Below are 12886 nucleotides of genomic sequence, written 5' to 3'. Positions count from 1 at the left end.
AAGTAAAGTCATCTCCTCGCCCGCGCGCGCTTTCCGCCTGAAACAGTCAGCGTCGCCCGCCCCGCTTCCCGGTGCAGGCGATTGCTCCGCCTTCAAACGACACAAGTGGCATCCGTCCGTCCATGTGCCACCCACATTAATGAGACGCAGTTGCCGAGGTGGCTACTTCGGCGCCACACGTCCATTCCTCCGCCGCCCACCATTCCTATATAAACTGCTGTGCCGGCTATAGCCGCAGTCATCCACATCCGTTCCCTTTCTCCTGTCCACACCACTACTGCCCACCATGGTTTCCTCGCGCTCCAGCGCTCTTTGGGACGGGCGGACGACGAACCACAAGGAGATGGCAGCCATTGCTTCCGACTGGCTGGCCGGTAGGCAGCCGGAGGACAACGACGTCCTAATGGAGAACATGGTAGTCGACGATCCGACGCCAACCCCCTCCTCCGCGCCATCCTCACTGGTGCGTTGCACCATGACCATTGGCGAGGCATGTGCCCAATATATGAACACAGTGAGGCAAATGTGTGAGGAGCAGTTCCGGGAGCCGCAGGCTAACGCCGCCTACAACCACCATCTCCTTTAGGAGCACCTGCAGGCAAAGGAGTAGATCGCCGAGGAGCGGGCGGAGCAGGAGGTGATGCTCGGATCGTACCGCTCCGCCCGCGAGGGCCGCCTCGAGCACTGGCGGTATCGCATGCGAGTGGCGGAGGCTGCGGCCACCTACAAAGAGGGCGATGAAGTGGGCGAGGTGATGTTTGGCGAGACCGAGGACGAGGCAGAGGACAATGCCGGCTCCGCCGAGTCCCCGCTCCGCTGGCGTCGACGAGGCCCCGCGGTGCCAACAATGAGGCAGAGGACACCTCCGGCTCCGCCGAGGCCCCGCCCCGCCAACAACGAGGCAGAGGACATCGCCGGCTTAGCCGAGGCCCCACCCTGCCGGCAACAAGGGGGAGGATTTCCACCGCTCGGCCGAGGCGCCGCCCGCCGGCAATGAGACATAGGACATCGCCGGCTCCGCCGAGGCTCCGCCCCGCTGCCAACGAGGCCGCAGCACACAGAAAACGAGGAAGAGTAGAACACGGTAGGTCGACGCCGCTCGAGTCCAAGTAAGACAACCGCTGCTACCCTCCGGTTGAAGCCAAGCTAGGCGGGTTGACCATTGATGGCTGGTTAGCTTCTTGGCAGTAACGTGGAGTCGGAGAGCTGTGTTGGAGAAGAACGCTGCTTCTACTTAACTGCTGGTGCAGTTGGCTGGCTGACACGTGGGCCCAACAGGCCACATGTCAGTTATGCAACTGCACCTGCAGTTAAGTCACTGAAGTTTCTGTTCGGCTCAGTGGGACACATGTGGGTAGCTTCGGTTAATTAATTATACCTCCAGCGCACCCCTTTTTAGTTGAAGAATGTATGAAATGTAATGAAATCCGGCATGTTTATATGAAATTCGACCGTGTATGAATGAATTTATTTTGATTAGATCGAATTCCAATATCACTGGCATTGGATGAACATGCAAAACAATACGTACTAGCATTATTCCCAGGGTGATCACCTCGTTTGCAGCAGTTTCACATGTACTCCCTCCGGTCCATTCTACTCTGCATACAAGTTTTGTCTGCAGTCAAAGTATCTCTACTTTGACCAATCTTATGGAAAAAAATATGCACTTTCACAATGTGCGAAATAAAAAGGAACAGAAGGAGTACAAAGAGTTTGAGCAGCTTTTTAGCGTTTCTGTACATTGCAATCAAACACACAAGGCTGGCAATTCATATAGAACATTCAAAACAATCGATGATTATGCATCTCAGCGACTCACATGTCAGAGGCAATATTTACTTCATAACTAAAGAATAAAGAAAAAAATGATTGACGCTGCTGACAGCAAAGGGCGTCCCATTCGAAAATATCAAAGCATGTCTTCTTGCTAAAATCAATGAGCAAAATTTGACAAGGTTGTCCCGTTCCAAAATATCAAATGTCTACGATTGTGAAATGGGCAGGGTTTGCCATCAGTTCGGACATTGACATGGCACCTCGTGCTAAATAAACCAGCTGTTCTTTTTGTGCCATTCCACCAAAATCAACCAAATTCACGCGTAGCTTGTATGATTTCACCCTTATATGTTGCAACGCCTTGAACTTGTCGGCACCTCCTTTCTTGTGGTGGAAATGAATGATTCGATGTATTCATGAACATTTTGTGCAGTTCCAATTGATAGCAAGCTGATGACCCCTGTTTGCACAAATACAAAAAAGTGATTAGCATAAAGCAAACTGTACTATGAATTGACAGTTTAAACAGGCACTTATATGGTCCATGTAGAGCACACTTTTAGAAAAATGGAACTCACCAGAAAGAATCCTAGAACAACATTGTACTCGCGCTTCACAACAAAAAAATGGAAATTTGTCAGTCCTTCTGAGCTAAAGTTAGTTTGGTCTTGTGGGGAGTAATGTAACCATCCTTCAACTGCTCCTTCTGATGAGAAGATAGACATGGCTTCTTCATCCTGGCATAATCGGAACTAGTCACTTCACGTACTCCATATTTTTCTTCAGAGGAAGATGATCCTGTTGTGCAAAGACAAGAGGAAAACTAAATGCTAGCATCCCTGTTTGCTCGAAAAAAGGAAAGGAAATATTTAAAACAACACAGATGAAGCACTTCTCAAGGACAATACCACTTTTTCATGACAGTATCTAAACAGTAGCACAACACCAATAGAGATGACAAAGGTCAATCATATGGATGAAATCAGTGGGCGAGTACCAACCTTTGTTAGGAGGCTTATTGTGTAGAGCATACAGATGAAGCACTTCTCCAAAACCATCTGTTGCTATCTATTGTGGTGGCCATGCTTACTATATACTCCTCGATTAGTTTAATGTTTCCAACATCTTCTTGTGCAGTTCCACTAAAATATTATGGTATCTTCAAAGAAGATCCCTGTTTGCACAAGTAGAGTTAATTACGTATTACATTAAGAGTGGCATCAAATCAGTGGCAAAACAATTGCTCGTTCCAGCCATAGCAATAAATTAAGATGCAAAACTATATCATTACTTGTGTCATCGCAGTTCCATTGCTTCATTACAACACCGGGAGTTGATTTTTGTTTTTCTTCTGCTTGTTCTTCCCCTTCATCACTTGGTTCAATAACAGACAAGCTTCGCCTTCAATGTAAGATTTGGCATGTCAATTAGGGAGCACAAGTATAGCACTAAACAATGACATTAATTTTCGATGAAAGTGGAAAAATACAGGCCAACAGTTTTGAAATATCCTTATCTTACCTCAATGGGATATTACGGTGCACATGCAGATTGGAAGTCTTGTCTCCATTTGTGCAGTTCACTAAAATCAAGCAACATTACCGTACAAGTAGAACACCATATGAAAGCACACTGCGGAATCATGTGAAAGAAGGCTAGTACCTCTCATGATGCGGAATTCAAAGAACTTACAAGAAGAAGATCTGAACCAAATTTGCCAACACGGATAGGAAGTAAGATCTCCTCTTGTGTAGTTCCACCAAGATCAAGCAATCAAGCAACATTGTCGGTGTGACATTTTGATTGAACTGCACAAAACACTCTTAAAACAAAAGTGTTTTTGTGTGCAGTGCAACAAAAGGTCACAATGGCAATGAGGTGAAGTAGATAACCCTGTTTACACAGAGGTGCAAAGAAACAACTAGTGGTCAATAATGGTGGATGACACAAAAGCCAACAAAAAGAAGCATCTACCTTATCTAATTGGGAAATAAAGCAAGACAGTAGCATTTCTCAAATGGTGGCATTGATTAATATTAACATAGAGATTATATTAACAATAAAATTCGTTAAACATGTAATTTGCTTTTAACTGTGGCATTGCATCAATTTTCCAGCGGCATTATTAGAGGGTGTTTGTTTACAGGGACATTTTGGTGTAGGGACTAAAAAACTCCGTGTCAGTCCCATCTAAACCAAACAGGAGGGACTTTTAGGGACTAAAAGTGGGCATTTGGGACTAAAGAATGAAGACCCCGAGGGAGTCTTTTTGGGACTTTTTCCAACAGTTGCCCCTGCCACGCATCACACCTTGTCTCTATTAGTTCATTACTAGGGGTAACATGGTCTTTTAGCATGTCATTTAATAACATCTAGTCCATGTTTAGTCCCTGGAACCAAGCAGGTAGGGACTAGGGAGTTTTTAATCAAACAGGGCCTTAGATTAACAACAGCTAAAGAGTTGCACGGGACAGTGGACGCACCAGCACCATGTGCATCTACCGATGTACTGTGGTCATGCATAATCTGTTGCAACAAAGAACAAACAACCAAGGAGCATATTTGTGTTGGTCTCAGTTTTGTTATCTTTAGACACCTTTCCCTATGTGAGCGCAGCAAATCTAGTCCTGCTCAAACTCTACAGCCTTGTCCCCCAAAACAAAAGATTAGTTCATTATAGATGTGCGTACTGTGTTTGTCATTGTTTTCCCTTTTCGACCAACGTAGGTGCTGGATAGCCAGTCTGTACTAGTACTTTCGCCCCTTCCTTTCCTCTTTGAACCACGTCCTAGATTTATGCGATACAACTTTCCCCACTACTTTCCCCCATTCCTTTCCTCTTTGAACCACGTCCTAGATTCATGCAATACAACTTTCCCCACTACTTTCCCCCTTCCTTTCCTCTTTAAACCACGTCCTAGATTCATGTTATACAACTTTTCCCACTACTTTCCCCCACTCCTTTCCTATTTGAACCATGTCCTAGATTCATGGTATACATGCAGCTAGAGCAATGCATGTGGAATAAGTAAATTATACCTTAAGGTTCTTGGGGCGTGGTTCAGTGGGCGACGGGACGGTGGCGAAGAAGAAGTGGTCGGAGGCCCTCCCGCGCCGCCGCTGGGTGAAAGTGAACAGCTGGGCCAGTAGTGGATTATCTCCCTCGCCGACGGCGACAACGTTAAGCCTCCTTCCCTTCCCGGCGGACAGATCCTGCCGGCTCTTTGACCAGCAGTGAGGGGAGAGAGAGGCCAACGAAGTCTTGTTTAGATCTGGAGAGGGTGAGAGAGTGTGAAGAGAGCAACTACAAGCGTTGAGGCTCCAGCGTGTATATATATACTGGAGAGAGAGTGTGAAGCATGCAAACCCTAGAAAACAAGCGTCGAGGCTGCAACTTATACGTGATGAGGTGATTATACGGTCATTACGAGATCGTATAGCTTTGTATCCATCCATTTTGACCAGTCAAAGAATCCTCCTGGCACGAATTATGCTCAAGTGTAGTTATCGAACCCGAGACCTCAAGTTTGATGAGCGAACAGGCTAACCAGCTACACAACCCTCGCATTATGTTCAACCAGACGAAAATAACCTTTTATACATACCTGCATTCGTGTGACAAGCATGCCATGTTTTTTGTGTGGGAGTCATTGGGATTTAAGTCATAATCGTGTCATGTGGCTTTGGTGGTAAAACTATCCACAGTGGTGCAAAAATAATGCAGCCTTAGTCACCTTACCTCTCTCCATGTAGTACGTTGAGTCCCACTAGCCAGAGGGTGAAACAAACAAATTAATAAGAAAAATTAAAAGTGCCAGCGGTGTATCTTACCTCACACATCTCGCTACTGCTCGGGAACACTGTCCAATTGATCCCTTTGTCCGCTCACATACTATTTTAAGTGAATCCTTATTATAACATGCACACATTTTTGGGCACTTGTATTCGACCTAAGTCAGTGTGCCACCATATCTCATACTTACTACTCCCTCCGTCTAGGTGTAATAAGTCACGTTAGAAGGTGCAGCAGGACCAAGGTGCAAGCAGATTGGAGGAGAACGAGAAACTTGACCGGTCATTCCTCCAATCAAAGCCCTGATTTCTGTCTCTAAACGCAACAATTAATCCAAACAACTAAGAGATGACATTTTAGATACCATGCAGGGCCACGTATTAACTCGCATGCAAGACGACTTTGATTTCTTGACTGATCAACGCGTAGTTGCGCTCCATGCATTGGGTTTCCGGGGGAGATAACAAGTCAGAGTAAGGAGCGTTTTGTTACATTGCTTAGGCTCGTTAGAGTGGTGAGTAACTTGGACTAGTAACATGCATATGTTACTAGTCTATGTCACTAGTACGCGAAGTTTGCCGTCGGAAGCGAGCCGATCTGGCTCTCCTGGGCTAGCAAGGTTTTTCTAGCCCACCCAAGATAGCTGGCCCACAAAAGCTAACATATTTTAACAGTCAAACGCCTAACCTTGCCCGACTATGCTATAAGTTGTTCTTGCTAAGGATCCAAATGCTCCCTAAGTAACAACGCTCGCTAGCAATGAGGCCAGGAGGGGATTGAGATGCGAAGTTAATGGACGACGCCTAAATTTTTTGGGAATATTTGATTTCCGTAAGATGACTTAACACCTAGACGGAGGGAGTACTACTCCTCAGTCCAGGTTTGATGGAATATTCGTCACCTCTTCTCTTCTTGTACGTACTGCGTTTGTATCTCACTTCCTATGGCTTCTCACTTGCACGATTTTCCTATTCTATTAACCTGTGTGCGCGCGCGCGCGTGTGTGTGTGTGTGTGTGTCTGTGTGTGTGTGTGTGTGTGTGTTTAACAACATGTGTGTGTTGGAGAGAGTGACAGATCGACCTACTCCTACAAAGAGATGGTATGTAGTGTACGATTTTAGTCGCGAGAGTTGGTGCATCCTCTCGTTTCCTGGCGTCCGGTAGGGACAGGCAGATAGCTGCCACGCCCACTCTTGACCAGCCTGGCCCACCCAAAGCCCCTCCATCCCCCGCGCGCGCTTCCCACCCAAAACGGTTAGCGCCTCTCCAAATAATTGGTGCTGCATTCATGCCCGGGTAGAGCGGACGCGACCTCTCACTGGCGCAAGAGTGATGGTTGCTTCGTCCGTCCAACTTACTGCTGGGTCTATGTGCTTTGACGGCTCATTGGTCTTTATTACTGAGGTGGTAGGACTGCTGGATGTCCCATGCTTTCGGCGAAAGGAGGTACTACTAGACTACAATTTTCTCCATTCTTACAGCGGAGGAGTGCAAGAGCAGTGAAAACACGCAGGCTCAGTGATTACATGGCCCACCTCACACTATCACCATATTTTCTGGACACCGTGCGACACCTAACTCTTTACATAGTATTCCCTCCATTCCTAAATACTAGATGAGTCCCCGCGCGTTGCCACGGAACAACCGTATATCTCTTTGCGTAAAATTATCGATTTCATAGAACTAAAAAAACTCTTTAACCGCATGAAAAATGTGGTAGCCAAACTAAAAAAACTCCCATCATCATTTAGATCACCCCATGTAAGGAAAAAAGATCAACCAACTCCTACTGCATAATGGGATTATATTTTTCTTTTTGACATGTTAATGGGACTTAAAAGCTCACTTACATGCATGCTACCGGTGCATGCTTGCATGCAGACATGTTGATGTGATTTAAAACCCACTCACATGCATGCCACGGTATTTCTGCATGCTTGCATGTGGCTTAGTGCGGAGCCTCTCAACGTCTAGATCAAACGGCTATTATGGACTGAATTAGTTCATCTAACGGCTACATTAATTTTGATGTTGTGGCTCAAGGAGAGGATAGAGAATTCCTAGTAGATAAGTCTTTGTAGAGATTCCACTAGGTGAACTACATACAGAAAAAAATGAATGAATCTACACTTAAAATGCATCTATATACATCCTCATGTGGTTCATGGTGAAATCTCTACAAAGACTTATATTTAGGAATGGAGGAAGTACTAGTATAGTACGTACTGTAATTAATCAGCGAGATAAATTTATACAATGCTATGAAGCTTCCAGCTTCTGTTACATGTATCTTGCGTCCAAGGTTACCCGTTGCAACATTTCATCAAATACAAAGGAGACTAACATGCATGCTATTGCATCTCAATGATTGACAGATCATAGCAAATATGTACTCCCTTCGTTCCAAAATAAGTGTCTCAACTTTATGCAAACTTTAGTACAAAGTTGTACTACTACTAAAGTTGACACTTATTTTGGAACAGAGGCAGCTAAAGAAAAAAACGATCCATGCAGTCCCTAGCCCTTGAACCGTGAACCCTAACCAGGCTTCAATTTGCTGGCAACGCTTGAGCTTCCTAATAAATGAAGTTTGCAACCTTTTGACCATCGGATCATTTTGTGCGGTTTCACCAAAATCGAGATGAGTATCCATGTGGCAAAGAAATTGAAGAAGTGTGATTAGAATAAGATTACTGGGATTAGTTGATGAGACATCAACTCATCACAAATACAGTACGTAGAAGCCAGTAGAGGTATGTGCGGGGCAAAGAAGTAGAGAAATATCCACATGGAGTGATGTGGGCAGCTGGAGCAGTGGTGCAAGCCGGCTGTAAAGGGAGTTGTACCCGAGGGATGTCGGGACGTAGCTCAACCTTGAGGAGGGCGGCAGGAGACGACAATTTCCCATGTCGTGGCAGTGCCAAGGGACGAAGGCAACCTCACCGGCTTTGTGAGAGAGAACGGCGGGGACCCCTGATCGGGACGTGCCAACAGTGGGTTTTCACCGTCGCCGACGGCGACCGCATCTACACTAAGCATCCACCCCTTCCCCCGGCGGACGTGATCCGCTGGGATGTTAGAGATGTTGCCACAGTCGTTTTGTGCGAGAGAGTGTGAAGAGAGCAACCCCAGCAAGCAACCGTGTAGGATGGCCCATCCTGACTATGTATATAGTGGAGCGGTTTCCTTTTCTCTCCATATGAACCTATCATATTGCATGCGTGCCACTGAAGAAAAAAAACTTTATTTATAAATGACGCGGCACCTACTACTCGTTCTCCTATAACCTTGCGCTTGGCATCTCCAAAATATTAACCTTGTGATTGGCTCTTCGCCTCTTTGGGAAGTCGAGCAATAATGGTAGTGCAGTATATATCGTTCTGGCTATATGAGACCAAATGAATTGCTGCACGTCCACCACGTGGGCGAGGGTTGAGGGGCGAGGGAGAGTGCTACATATGAAGCAAAATGAGTGAATATACACTCTAAAATACGTCTATATACATCAGTGTTTGGAGTATGTACTAGTAGTTCATATTGAAATCTATTAAACGACATATATATTCCAAACAAGATGATATAATATCTATAACCAAGGTAGTAGGGACGAGGAGTAAACGGAGGGAGTAGTAAATTTTTCTCCTCGTCCTGCAAGCCACCGCGTGCGTGGGCAAGGGAGCGGGCGTAAGGCGTACAATACTAAGCAAGTTTCACCTCATCCTGCGAGCCACCACGCCCATGGGTGGGGGAGATGGCGTACTAAGCAAGCTTCTCCACGTTCTGCGAGTTGACGGGACACATCAAAAGTACTCCAGTGTATAGAGCCTTGCCTCTAAGGTAGGCCCCACATGGGTTGCCTCTTTTTTTAACATAACGCATCAAGTCGCAATTTGTTTGTTCACCCGTAGTAGACGATCCTCCCTCCACCAAGTGGAGATCCAGTACACGTGCCAAATTACCACGTGGGCTGCCTTTTCATACAGAAATGAGCTCCACCCTGTACCCGCACGGGTGTGGTTGGGAAAGAGACGGGAGTACGTGTGCCGTGCATGCACCTCTTCTCTTCGTGCACATCCCCCACCTACGTGGGTGTGTGTGAGAGATACAAACCGCGTTCGTGAGTGTTTTTTGTTTTGGGGTGGGGGTGTGGGGAGTGGGGACTGGGGGGTTGATTTCGTGAATGTATTTGTGGGAATATGTGTCGATGACATCTCAAATAAAATTTTGCATGCAATGTGTGTGAAATGGAGGCCTATCCACATCATATATAGAGGGCCGAGCGATCCACGAGAAGAGAGGGAGGGGTCATAGATATCGATAGATTCAAAGAGAGGATCAAGTGGGTGGGTGCGATATCGATGAAGAGAGCCATCGAAATTGTGTGTGCAAGTCAAAGATATAGGGCGACTGACCTACCGGAACGTCAGAGGGAACATGTCAAGTTTGTGTGTGGCAGGGAGACATGACTAGAGCGCTCGATGTATCGGTGTGTGGGGGGGAGGGGGGTGGGGGAGGGGTAGGCAGAGGCCTAGCTATAGAGGTAGAATGGCTCGTATATGTGTTGAGAAGGAGAGGCCCAGCTATGTCTTGAGGGAGATCGGTCGACATCCATACATAATTGAAGGACGGGAAATATGATGGGACAGAGAGAGAGAGGAGAGAGAGAGAGAGAGGGAGGGAGAGGGGTAGAGTGTTGGATGGGTGATGAAGTTGCTTCTCGAAGATGGTGGGAGAGGCCTACTAGACAAACTGAGGGTGGAACTACAATGTTATCAATAAGAATGGGGATGTGTTTCTGTGTGTGCCTGTGCGTGATAGATCTGTCGGGATGCATCCATGGATGATGAAGGGGAACCATGTGTTTGGTAAGCAAACCTAACTAGATCGGTAGATCAATTGTTGTTTGTCGGAGGAAGGGAGAGACATAACTAATGAGGTAGATCGATCGACGCGTGGGTAAAAACGAGTTATAAGGACCTAGCTAGCTATATGTATAGCGGGAGATCGGTCGGTGTAGGTCCATTTGTTAGAGGTAAATAAGGCCCAGTGAGACGGATAGACAGACAGAATGGAGCTAGGAGGTGGTGCGAGAGGCCCAGCTACTAACTAGATAGGGGGAGGAATGTGCGGTTGTGAGATCAATGAAAAGAGGGAGTTTACACGTGTGTGTGACTGTATGAGAGACACGAGGCAAGGACACATAAAGGAGGAGATTGAAGGTCCATGTGTATGTTGTAGGCAGGCATCGCTGGAGAGGTTTATCGATCGGTGTGTGTCGGAAAGGAGCCGTGGAGACTCTCGGAGAACGATCTAAAGAAAAAAATGAATGTTCCCAGTGGATAGAATGCCGAGGGAGGGGGAGGGTGAGGAGGGTGTGTGCATGCACGAGAGAAAGTTAGTGGTAGCTACAAAGGTTAGAGGATTGTGTCGGTGTAAGAGACTAACAAAGATCATAATTTGATATGAAAGTGGATTCATATATTTGAATAGGAGATCATAGTGTTTTAAACATATGCATGCATGAATATAGCGGTGATACGCGTGTTGTGCACATGTTATACCATAATGTGATAATGCATGGCGTTTGCAACTCACAGCTAAATATCGAACAATCTAAACCATACTATACATCAAACAATCTCACATTTTATTTAAATTTGTGATAATGTGTGGCGTTTGCAGCTTACAACTAAATATCAAACAATCTAAACAATACTATATATCGAACATTCTCACATTTTATTTGAATTTGTGGTAATGTGTGGTGTTTGCAACTCACATCTAAATACTTGTAGGCGTAGGGGGCGGGGCACCATACATAATTTGATAAACACATTATACATATGAGACATGGTTTAGATTATGAAGACCTAGCTAGAGCTAGAAATGTAATGTGATTTGAAATCAACATAAAGTGGATTCAAAAAATCGAGTTCGAGTTCATATAGTACACATAGTTCATATGTAACTCGAGACTAATCATGTGGTGTGCTGTGAACATAATACACAAAGGATGGTTTAACTTGACAATAATGATGATTGTAGATCTTATTAAAACAGAGAAACGAATTCAAATGCTTTGACTTCACAACAATCATTACTGTAGATCTTATTCAAATAGAGAAACGAATTCAAATTTAGTTCATATTGAAGCGGTAGTATATACGTTTGGAATGCACTAAAACGTTCATTTGAGTAGTAGGTTGCATGCATTATACACGTAGCAAAATATTTTAATTGAACATAACATGAATTCAAAGTTTTGAATGACATTTGTAGTGCCGAATTGATTTGGTACAGTACACATTAGGCTTGTCCGGAAATTTCAACCCGCGCCTTGTTAGCCCGAAATATTTAAGATATATATTTGTCTCGTTGTGCTCCGACAACTCCCTCCATCTCAACCCGCGCCTTGCTATTCCGAAATTACAACGCGCGAAAACTCCCACCTCTTGTGAAATCCCGACACGCGAAATGCCCGTGGTACCCCTGAACCGAAAGAACCGCCTCAAATCAGTGGGGGTACTTTCGTAACTTACCCCACATTTCGGACAAGCACGTCCCTAAGCCATGGTTCCCAACTCCCATCCCATCCGCCCACCCATTGGTACACCGAGGCCGCGAAAACCCGCGACAAAGCCCCACACCCTCCTCCGTCCGCCACCCAGCCGGAGCCTCTTCCCCGACGACGTCGTCCACAGCAACACCTCGACGTCCCTCATCCACCGTACCGGATGAGGATCCGTCATCGATCTCGTCGTCCCGCCGGTTCAGCCACCCTGTCCTCCACCTCCAAGGAGCTGCCCCGACGTTCCCCTCGTCTTTCGCGCCACCTCCATTCCCACACCATCGTCTTCACGTGCACCACCAGAAGAGCATCATCATCACCATTTCCTCGGATGAAGCTGCGGCCTAATCGGCGCCACCAAAGAGGTTGTACACTAATCACTGTATTTTCTTCTTGATTCGATCTCACGGTGCTGCCGGCGCTTGGTCCCGAGACGACACGGCGCGGCTCCATCCACGGCGGCATCGCCGGCCACTTCCTCCATGACGTCGCTCCCTCAGCGGCGACGTCCACATCAGTAGGATCTGCTGCTGCTTTAGCTCTCGCTCGCACTGCAACTCTTCTCTTGCTCTCGGTCCCCTGCTTGGTCTGCTCTTGCTATTGCTCTTGCTTGCACTGCTGCTCTCGCTTTTGCTCTTGCTTGTGATGCTGCTCCGATTTAGCTACACTTCAGTCGACTGAATTGACTTTTGGGTCAGTCGATTTTCAGAGGGTGGGGGGGCTCGCCGGGGTGAAGGAAAAACCA

This window comes from Triticum dicoccoides, chromosome 7B, assembly GCF_002162155.2.
Source record: "Triticum dicoccoides isolate Atlit2015 ecotype Zavitan chromosome 7B, WEW_v2.0, whole genome shotgun sequence".
Lineage (NCBI taxonomy): Eukaryota > Viridiplantae > Streptophyta > Magnoliopsida > Poales > Poaceae > Triticum > Triticum dicoccoides.
Note: the sequence above shows the minus strand (reverse complement) of the source record.